This window comes from Muntiacus reevesi, chromosome 3, assembly GCF_963930625.1.
Source record: "Muntiacus reevesi chromosome 3, mMunRee1.1, whole genome shotgun sequence".
Classification (NCBI taxonomy): Eukaryota; Metazoa; Chordata; class Mammalia; order Artiodactyla; family Cervidae; genus Muntiacus; species Muntiacus reevesi.
Genome location: NC_089251.1, coordinates 165,768,398 through 165,779,868, shown reverse-complemented (window position 1 = coordinate 165,779,868; position 11,471 = coordinate 165,768,398).

Below are 11,471 nucleotides of genomic sequence, written 5' to 3'. Positions count from 1 at the left end.
CCAGTCACGGCCGTGGCACCTCGGGTGGGGCTGCAGGCCAGTCACGGCCGCCAGGCTCCTGGGCCCCGAGGTGGGTGTTGAGGACTGGGAGCAGGAGTCCGGGGCTCAGTCCCGGTGGCCTCGGGGGTGGCTAACCCTTCCCGTCGGGGTCTGTCCTGTGCACGCAGGCTGCTCAGCAGCATCTCTGGTCTCTGTCCCCTCGGTGCCAGTAGTGGCCCCCAAGTCAGAGCAGAGGTGTCTCCAGATGTTGCCAAAGGTCCCTGGGGTCAGGATCGCCTCCGCCCACCCCTCCCCACATGGAAAACCACTGTTCTCGAAGCCCAGCCTTCCAGCCTGGATGCAGAAAGGAGAATGGTGGTTTTCTCGTGTGTGGATACGGATTCATTTTGTTTCTCCAACTTAGTCACAGGAGAGAGGAGGGCAGAAGTGTTTCTACTCAAAGGTAGGCAGGGGAGGCCCTTCATGGAACCAGACCCCAGGCAGCTGCAGCCGAGTAGAAACCTTACCCACTCAGGGCATGGGCAGTGCCAGCCTGGGGGACAGGTGTCCTGGGCCACTCTTCCTCCCCGGAGGTTCCCAGAAGGACCCCTCACTGGCCTGGGGGCTCCCGGCTGCATTTTCAGCTGCAGCCTTAGTGGTGAGATGCTCTGAGGGTCGTCGAGTGGAAGAGCAGGTTACAGAGGTCCCGAGAGGGTGTGATCCCTGTTTGGGAAAAACAACACGTATCTACACACACAGGGCACAGTGACGGTACCCACACCGAGATGTTAACATGGTTACTGACAGAGGCTGGGATTTCAGGCGTTCACTTATTTGCTTCTCTGTTTTCTGCCTTTAACATTGTAGTTACTGGAAGCAAGGGGGGGAAAAGTCACTCAAAAAAGTAGGTAAAAGGCAAACACTTGGGCAAAGTAACATCAAACCCAAACTTCCAGACACACTGCTGGGATCTCAAAGAGGCAGTGACTGGGCAGGTGCGCCAACTTCCAGCTGTGACTCCGATGATGGAAGTGGGGAGGGTAGTTAAGTCACTCAGTTGTGTCTGACTCTGCGACCCCATGGACTGCAACACACCAAGCTTCCCTGTCCTTCACTGCCTCCCAGAGTTTGCTCTAACTCACGTCCATTGAGTCGATGATGCCATCCAACCATCTAGTCCTCTGTTGCCCCCTTTATCCTCTTGCCCTCAATCTTTGCAAGCATCAGGGTCTTTTCCAGTGAGTTGGCTCTTTGCATCAGGTGGCCAAAGTCTTGGAGTTTCAGCATCAGTCCATCCAATGAATTTTTAGGAATAGTCCTTCCAATCCTTTAGAATTGACTGGTTTGATCGCCTTGCTGTCCAAGGGACTAAGAGTCTTCTCCAACACCACAGTTCTAAAGCATCAGTTCTTCAGTGTTCAGCCTTCTTTACAGTCCAACTCACATCCATACACAACTACTGGAAAAACCATAGCCTTGACTAGACGGACCTTTGTCAGCAAAGTGATGTCTCTGCTTTTTAATATGCTGTCTAGGTTGGTCATAGCTTTTCTTTCAAGGAGCAAGTGTCTTAATTTCATGGCTGCAGTCACCATCCACAGTGATTTTGGAGCCCAAGAAAATAAAGTCTGTCACTTGTTTCCATTTTTTCCCCACCTGTTTGCCATGAAGTGATGGGACTGCATGCCATGCATGATCTTCATTTTTGAATGCTGAGTTTTAAACTGACTTTTTCACTCTCCTCTTTCACTTTCATCAAGAGACTGTTTAGTTCCTCTTCACTTTCTGCCATATAAGGGTGGTGTCATCTTCTATCTGAAGTTGTTGATATTTCTCCCAGCAATCTTGATTTCAGCTTGTGCTTCATCCAGCCCGGCATTTCACATGATGTATTCTGCATATAAGTTAAATAAGCAGGGTGACAATATACAGCCTTGACGTACTTCTTTCCCAGTTTTGTTCCATGTCAGGTTCTAACTGCTGCTGCTTGCCCTGCATACAGATTTCTCAGAAGGCAGGTAAGGTGGTCTGGTATTCCCATCTCTTTAATAATTTTCCACAGTTTGTTGTGATCCACACAATCAAAGGCTTTAGTGTAGTCAGTGAAGCAGAAGTAGATGTTTTTCTGGAATTCCCTTGCTTTTTCTGTGATCCAACAGATGTTGGCAATTTGATCCCTGATACCTCTGAGTGTTCTAAATCCAGCTTGTACAATTGGAATTTCTTGGTTCATGTGCTGTTGAAGCCTAGCTTGAGGATTTTGAGCATTACCTTACTAGCATGTGAAATGAGCTCAGTTGTATAATAGTTTGAACATTCTGTGGCGTTGCCCTTTGTCATTGGAATGAAAACACCTTTTCCAGTCCTGTGGCCACTGCTGAGTTTTCCAAATTTGCTGGCATACTGAGTACAGCACTTTCACAGCATCATCTTTTAGGATTTGAAATAGCTTAGCTGCAATTCCATCACCTCCACTAGCTTTGTTCCTAGTGATGCTTCCTAAAGCCCACTTGACTTTACAACCCAGGATGTCTGGTTCTAGGAGAGTGATCACACCATTGTGGTTATCTGGGTCATTGAGACTTTTTTTTTGAGGAGGGAGGGTAGGGGCATCCACAGTGGGGATGAGGGGGTGCCCGGGGGACTTGAGGGGTGACGGATACAGAGGGAGCCTGCAGATAAGGAATGGGAGCGTGCTGGGGTGCACGGGTTTGGGTGCAGCTGCAGGCCTGGTCCTGGGAACACAGACCCTACACGACTTTGAGGAACATGCCTTCGGGGACTGTCGGCTGCGCGGGGTGGGGATGGGGGTGGGGTGGGGAGGCGTGTGACCGCGTGACTCTGGCCTTGCGTCCAGGATGCGGGTCTGAGCCGGGCGCTTGGGTATCGGAGCCCCGATGGCCCAGGGTCGGGGAGTGGAGGCAGAAGGGGAGGAGGAAGCAGCGAATGGGGACTGAGCAAGCGAGGGAGGCCCGGGGACACGAGGTGGGCTGGTGCCCGCCCCCCAGGTAGAACGAGCCCAAGTCCTGGTCACCGTGTCCGGAGATGAGGGTCTCAGCTCCGCCGCCCCACCCTGCGCAGGCCGGGCCCCCGACGGCGCCGAGCTGTCCACGCGGCAGGTCCCCGCGCCCGCAGACCTCGACGCGCGGAGGCGGCAGGGCCGGGGCTCGGCCGCCCTCTGCTGGGAGAAGCGTGAAGTGCAGCCTCGGGGGTGGGGGGGCCCACCCTCCACGGTCCCATCCAGCCTGCAATCTGCGCTCCGCGGAGTCGCTGAAAACGCAAACGCGGCAAGACTGGCAACGGGGGTGTAGGCGGGTCTTCGGAGGCATGGCCCTCGTGGTGCCTCGGGGAGAGGCTGAGGTGTCCTGAGACGGGGACGTTTGTCCAGCATGTGCAGCGTGCTGGGTGCAGGGAGGGCGTGGGAGGCAGAGGAGCAGAGGTGGCCCGGCTCCCCTAGGAGCCGGCGCATCCTGAGATGCGGCCAGTCAGGCCACAGGCCCGGTGGGATGGGGCCGGTGGCGCATGGGGCTTCAGGTTATGGGACGCATGTCAGTGCGGAGCATACAGGCCTTATGTCCGTTTCCGGCGTCAGCTTCAGACAAAGGAAGTTTATTCTGGAGGCCAGAAGTTCAAAATCCGGCTGTCCCGAGGGTCACTTGGCTCCTTCTGAAGGCTTCGGGCGAGAATGTCTCATAGGCCCTGGGGTTCCCCGAAATCTCTGGCGTCCTGACTTGTAGAGGCATGGCTCCAGTCTCTGCCTCCCCCCCAACCCCCAAGCTGGTCACATGGCCATCTTCCCCGCAGGTCTGTGTCCCTTCTTCTCTCTTATAAGGACACCAGTCATATGCGATTATACCTACAAAGTCGCTGTTCCCAAATAAAGTCACCTTCGTGGGTATGGGGTTAGGACTTGGATATACCTTGGGGGCAGGGGTTGTAGGTGATTCAACCACGTGGGGCATATCGGGGCAGGCGGGAGGGAGCCTGGGCTGCACTGTGGAGGCAGACAGGATGTGGGGAGATCTGATGATCTGATCTAATCTGAAAGGTGCGGGCTGGCAGGAGCGGGCCTGAAGACAGGCTGTGGGAGGTGGGGGCTCTGGGGCTCTGAATCTAGAAAGGGCATCAGGGCATTTCTGCTTCCCCTCCTGGAAACTGGACTGGAGGACTTTCGGGGGGATTTGATCAAACCTATTTATTTTTAATTGATTGATGATTGCTTAACAATATTGATTTCTGCCAGACATCAACATGAATTAGTCATAGGTGTATACATGTCCCCTCCCTCCCACCTCCCGCCCATTCCCACGCCTCTAGGTTGTTGCAGAGCCCTGCGTTAAGTTCCCAGTCACACAGAAAATTCCCACTGGCGTCTGTTTTCCATATGGTAGTGTATGTGCTTCCATGTTTCTTCTCCATTCATCTCACTGCCTCCTTCCTCTCCCCCACCCTGGTCCATTAAGTCTGTTCTCTGGGTCTGCGTCTCCATTGCTGCCCTGCGAATAGGTTCACAGGCAACTTTTTTTTTTTATTCTCGATTCTTTTTTTTTAAAGCTCCACTTTTTATCTAGTTAGAAGAGTAATCCACAGTCACTGGGCGGGGGGGGGGGGGGGGGGTAGATCAGACAGTGCTGTAGAGGGTAAAAAAGATTTTCAACATCACAGGAACCTCAGCACCCAGTAAGAACTGCATGTAAATAGGTGCATATGTTTGCATAATAGTTGTGATGACGTTGTTCATGGTGAGACTCATGATTTTGCCGGAACTTTATAAATTTTAGTTTTATAGATTCTTTTTAAGAAGGCTTAGCTCAAACTTTGACCCACAGTTAGGATCAGTGTTGCAAGTGGTAGGTGCTTTGCTTATGTGCCCCAGAAGATGAGGACGGTCCCATCTCACCAGGGCAGCCCAGGTAGGCATGGGGGGAGGCCACAGAGAGGAGGAGACCCAACCAGGATGGATAAGGAGAACCATTGGCGGAAGGAACCTGTGGCTGAGGGAGGGGGTGATATTAATACTTCAAGCGCAAAGGGCCTAGAGAAGACAGGAATGTTTCCTGCTAGCTAAGGAGAATCCCCCGATTTCAGATTTGGGTGAGGTACTGCACGCAGTCACTACAGGAAGTAACGATGCTTACAAACCAGTTTCCCTTGAAAAGCTCCCAGTTGTAATTCCAGTATTATAGCGCCCAGGGTCTTTCACAGAAATGGAAATTTTAGAATTTGTCGGTGCACAAGATGTCTTGTGTTGAATTTATCACAGACTCCACGTCAGGCCTTCAGACAGTCCAGAAATCAGAAAGCAACAGTGGGAAGACTTCAGCAGTATTAATTTCTATAACTTACACCCTGTCGGCTTCTGTAAAGGGTTTGAGACTGCTTCCAATAAAAGATACGGAAGCACAATAAGGTTGCTAAGATGGAAATAGAAAGCTGGAAACTCATGCAGGTGGAAAAAGGTGATAACATTGCTATGGCTCAAGGTTAAACTTAGTGCCAAGCGTCCTGGCAGCTAAAGCAAAGATGGAGACACACAGCCTGGCAGAAGTTTCATTGTCTGAGTGGAGAAAATAAAGTCACAGTGGATGTGTTAGTTCTCGAAGGGACAGAAAAGCATCTCCAGTTGTGTTCATTTGGCAACAGTGACAAGGACCTCTGCAGCCTGAGGGCAGAAGGTGACTTCGGTGCTCAGCTCCAGGAGGGCCTGGCTTGGAGGGGGGCTCACCTGGCCCTGGCCTTTCCCTGGGTCTGTCCTCTCCAGAGAAGCCTGCCCCACAGGTATTCACGCCCCTGGGGCTAGTAGGGTGCCAGGTGTCATCTGGTTGTCCACACGCGTGTGCAAGCGAGGCCCTGGCGGTGCAAGGTGCGGCCGGGGCTGAGTGGGGAGCAGGAGCCACCCTGGGTCAGGCCACGGTCTCTCCTCCACCACCACCCCCCAAGTAAACTGGCGGTGCTCAAAGGTGGGACTCTTTAATCACCGACGTGTACCCCGGGACCTACCAGGCACTTAATGATTGTGCTTCACATGAACGAATGATTGAAAAGGAAATGCCAGTTTCAGAATCTCCCAAACTCCGAAAACCCCATGGACACCCCATTGCTTAGAGGTGGTATCCCAGCTTCTCAGGGGTCAGCCAAGGCCTTTTATAAGCAGACTCACTTCCCGCTCGGCCAGGCCTTCCCCAAGTCCGCCTTCCTGGCTCCTCCTCACCCAGCTTGGAGCTCCCCCCACCCCCCACCCCTTCCAGGCTGGTCTCCCAGGTCTGTGGGGAAGGACTCGGGTCAGGCTGACATTACTGTGACCTTGTCTCCCTTCCCAGGATACAGCTTGGGGGCTGAGACGGCTCAGACACGTCCAGGTGCCCACTACCCATCTCTGATGACTTCCTTGCATCTGTGGGTGGTCTGTGTCCCCTGGGGGCAGGGAGTGGAGGTGCCCGTCCCACACCAGCTGCCTGGGCCAGAGTCAAGGTCCTGCCTGGGAAGTGAATCGGTGGTGACGAGAGATGGGGGGAGATGCAGGGTGGGCCTCGGAGGGTGGCTGCCCGGGAGACAGGTGTTCTTCTGTCGGGTGAAAGCTGAATCGGGGGTGGAACTGTGGCTTTCACAGAAGCCTGAGAAGGTTGTTTAGCAAAGATGCTCTCCTGTGACAGACACCTTTTGTTCTCAGCGCCATCCCCAGAGGCAGACACTAACAGGGCCGCGGTTCTCAGCTGGTCCCCGAACCAGTGGGGTCAGCGACCCCGGGAACTTGTTAGGAAAGGCAGATTCTCGGCCTGCCCCACACTGGGCATGGACGCGTGATCCGGGTGATCCGGGTGCTTCTCATTCGGGGCTGATGGAGGTTTGAGAACCAGGGTGCCCGCAGAGCTCTGAGGGGCAGGAGCCCTCCTTTCCGCACGGGGATGAATCTGGGGCGCCATGTCTGCTGTCCCCCGCTTAGATGCCTGGTGGTCTGAGCGCTTGGGTGCACTGGGGTGGAGAGGGACCATCCCCGCAGCGTCCGGCTCACCAGCAGGTGTGGCCTCCGAAGGCCAGGCCCGAGGGGCCCCACGGGGTCCCCCGAGAGGAGCCTGCGGATGGCGGGGAGCAGGGAGGTGGAGCTGAGGACCAACACAGATGCGCTGGCTGCCTCGGCATCACTGGCATCACGGGCATCACGAGCAGGGCGCTCAGGGCTGGATCGCGCCTCAAGCATTTAACCCTCCCAACAGGCACGGGCGGGTGGCGGGGAGTTCTTCTACCCGCTTTAGAGATGGAGACAGGGCCTGCGCGGGTCGTTTGCCCACAGCCATCCCGGCTGTTGGTGGCGGCGGGCCTGGGCTTGGGCTTGAGGCCAGGGGAGCCTGGGGGGTGGGGGAGGAGAAGGAAGGGACTCAGACATCCCCTTACTGCTCCGAGTGTGATGTGAAGACCCCTGCAAAGTGTATGATGAGGTTTGCCGTAAAGGCGTTTCAGCTGCAGAGGTGCCCGCTGGCCCGTCGCAGTGCTGCAGAGACGCTCACTCAGAGCCCCCCAGTGTCTCGGGGCGGGAGCTGACCTCCCAGGCCGGGACAGCCGCTCGCAGCTGGGGAAAGGGCAGAGCTCATGGCCTCGCCAGGGCCGAGGGCACAGCCGCAGGAGAGCAGGCTGCTGAGGACAGATCGAGCCATCTTCAGACAGAAGAGAAGGTGCTGGCGGACGTTACAGGTGCCTCATGAGAAGAGGTGACAGCCGAGCAGACCCCTGGTCCATAGGTCCTTGTTCTGGGAAAGGAAAGGCTGGGGCTGGCGTGCCGGCGCCTGGGGAGCTGCCGAGTCTCCCTGGGAGAACCGGGCTGCTCCGGGGCAGGTCTAGGGCCGGAGCACCCAGAGAAAGAGAGTCCTCGGAACCCCCAGAACTGGGGACCACCCCCCCCCCGCCTTGACTACTTGCCAGCCACAAGGTCGGGAGGACTCCGCCGGTTGCAGTGAGTGCTCCTCTGCTTACCAGCAGCATCTTGTTCCTCCAGGAGTTGAGGGAGGAGGACCTGGAAGGTCAGGAGCTGGAGAGGGTGTCGGGGCGTCAGAAGACCGAGGCCAAGAAGGAATAAAACGGAGAGGGCCTGGGGGGGGGGGGGGCATGAGGGCCCCGCGGCAGCGGCACTGCCGCCGAACTGGAGGTGCTTCCTCTTTATCGGACGCTCCTGACGTTTCCAGGTGGGTTTTAGGAATGTTTCCTGCGGCAGACCAGACCTACTGGCCCTCAGAGCTCCCTGCCGCCTCCCCTTTTTGTTTAACTGCACTGGGTCCTCACTGCTTTGCTCAGGCTTTCTCTAGTGGTACAGTTGGACGAATGAATACACGACCAAGATGTGGTCATGTATTGTGCTGGTGAATGCTTTTCTCTCATGAAAAAGTGCCTGTTCTGTAGTGCTGACTGGTATTTGTGACATTAATACTCTCACCACGGCTGATTTCAGCTACCAGTCTGATGTTAATTAAACTTGGGAGTTAGACACACCCACCGGCCTCACTCTGCAGGCCAGCTCCAGCAGAGCGCTGATGGGTAATTCCACAACCCAGTTCGTTAAATTTATTGGTTATTGGGTGATTGTATGCAGTATTTGAAGAGCCTTCGTGTTGTTGATTCAGTAAGCGTTTCAACACTAGTTTACCTAGGGCTTCCCTGGTGGCTCAGACGGTAAAGAATCTGCCTGCAATGCGGGAGACCTGGGTTTGATCCCTGGGCGGGGAAGATCCCCTGGAGAAGGGCATGGCAACCCACTCCAGCACTCTTGCCTAGAGAATCCTGTGGCCAGAGGAGCCTGGCCATCTACAGCCCACGGGGTCACAAAGAGTCGGACATGACTGAACGGCTAAACATAATCTCTAGTTGCAGGAAGCAGGAGCTGCTCTCTAGTTCCTGAGTGCGGGCTTTTCATTGCAGTGACTTCTCGTTTCGGAGCATGCGCTCTGGGCGAGCGGGCTCAGTAGTTGGGGCACGTGGGCTTAGTTACTCCGAGGCATGTGGGATCTTCCCGGACCAGGGATCAACCCCGTGTCGCCTGCATTGGCAGGCAGGTTCTTAACCACTGGACCACCAGGAAAGCCTTGCCTGCACTTAGCTTAGGGATGCTGCCACCCAGCCTCGCGCCTACCTGTCACTGACCACCACTGGATGTGACCGATGACCACAGCGGGCGGCATAGTTCCTGGGGTACCAAGAGCAGGTGATTTAGAAGTTGGGAGCCACAGAGAATAGTCATTGCACGCAGCCGGGACAGTTCAGGGCCTGTAAGACTGTCAGCCTGTTGTGGATTTGAGAGAACCGTTTTTAATCTCAGTCCTTAAAGCCCAGGCACGGAGTGCGGCATCACACACTGATGCCAGAAGGGCTGATATTAACCTGCCAGCCCGAACCTGTCTAACACGCCCCACACCTCTGGCACACACAACCCAGGGAGACCAGCTGACCCGCGGGTTTGTCGGGCTGGGTAATTAGCGTGTGATGGCCCGCGGCTCAGAACGATTTAGTGACTAGCGTAAAAGTCAGGTGAACTGCCGAAGCTTACATCAGAGGCACAAATTGGGTAGATTAGGGAGAATTATCGGACTTCTTCCCGGGGCATATCAGGTTCACGGGGAGGTGGACGGTGGGTTGCTTACTGTGCCTTTCTTGCTCTCAGGACTCTTAGAACTTCACCTCCGGCTCTGGCTGCAAAATAAAATTCTCCACCCCAGAGAGGAGGAAGGCGCCTTGTTTCTAGACGGTGTTGCCAGCGAATGGGAAGAGTGAGGCTTCTAAAGTGAAGTGAGAAATAGCAGGGATCTTTTTTTCTTTTGACGTGGCTTGTCTTCAGGGAGAATGCTCCCCAATCACACCTCTGGGTACCTGACCAGGCGCTACCCAGCCAGCCTAGACACGAGGTCACCCCCAGTGACGCTTGTGCTTCCAGGCCTTTCTTCCTCTGTCCCTTCCTGCTAGGCAACTTGGAGCTGGTGAAGACATTAGGATCTTGCTTTTTACTTTTTCATCTCTGGACTGTCTCGTCCTAGGACTGGGAGTTGGAAACCCCAACAAGGGCCCAGGATCCGCTTCAGAAACTAGTGTTCATCAGTTTCTCAGGTGTTTGTCTTTTCTTGTGTCGGCAGCTGAGTGAATGTGGATGAGAAGGCAGGTGTCCACTTCTTCGGGAGCTGGACGTGGAGGCCCTGGACTCATGGGCCCCCTTCCGGGTGAGGAAGGCCTCCTCCTCCCCGCTTCTCTCTCTGCTTCTTCCCGGCCTCCCTGTCTTTCCCCCACTTCTTCCTCTTTGCTTCCTGCCTGTTTTCCTTTCTCCCACTTCCTCCTTCCCTCACTTCCTGTGTTCACTAAGGGCTTAACCCTGAACCTAAAGAAACTCCACAAGGATGAATGCCAGCCTTGCTATCAGGGATATAAAGGTCTCTCCAGGGCCTCCCCTGACCCTGTGTGGTTTAACTAGCCTTTCCCTCCCTGTTCCTTTGGTAATAACCTGGACTGTTGAGAAGCTGAAGCAGATGCTCTCCTGTGAAGATCCTGGACACTACCCACAACTCATTATTAGTAGACGTATCAGAGACGTCACACCTGGACAGGTCCCATGAGAATCTCTCTGCGCGAGGTACGTGCGGAGGCGCAGGGAAAACTGGGCTCTGTTGAGTCAGAGCCCGTCCTGTGGGGCGACGTGCCACCCTCCTCCAACTCCGGATGAGCCCAGATAAAGATTGTGGGGTGCTTCCTTCTAGACTCACAAAAACACGGCCTTAGGTAATTAATCCTGGCAACGCCAACACAGGGATCCCGCCTGCCCTGCATTCTCAGCCACCATGGTGGAGCCTGTCTCCTCATTTAGTGTGGAAGCAAAGTCTCCCTTCAAACAGGGCGTTGGAAGACCTGGCTAAAGTGCTGTTTTCACAGATACTTTACTACCATCATTTGTAGTGAGAATCTATGAAAAAGAGAATCACGGCTGGTGTAAGAGCCAGCTGAGTGAAGGGTTTCCTCCCTTATTTTTTGACAAGGTCTGATTTTACCTTTGTATGAGATTTACTACTAGAATTTGGGCTTCCCTAGTGGCTCAGACGGTAGAGAATCTGCCTGCAAGGCAGGAGATACGGGTTTGATCCCTGGTCAGGAAGATGCCCTGGAGAAGGAAATGGCTACCCATTCCAGTATTCTTGCCTGAAGAATCCCATGGACAGAGGTGCCTGGCGGTCCATAGGGTTTTAATTCTTTCTCTTTTTTTGACAAGGTCTTATTTTTCGCTTTGCATGAGATTTACTACTAGAATTTAAGTTTTTTTAACCTCTATCCCAGCTGAAGGGTCTCCAATTAGCTGTGGCCACTGCGACTGAAGGAAGATAGGACAGAGGCGAAGGTGGAAGCAGCGATGGTGGCGGTGATGGTCTGTCACTGCTAAGGAGGGTCCAGGCGGTCCAGGTGAGGCTGTTCACCCCTTGGGTTTCACTCAGCGTAGGAAGCAGAGGGAAACAGACCCGACGACAGGGACA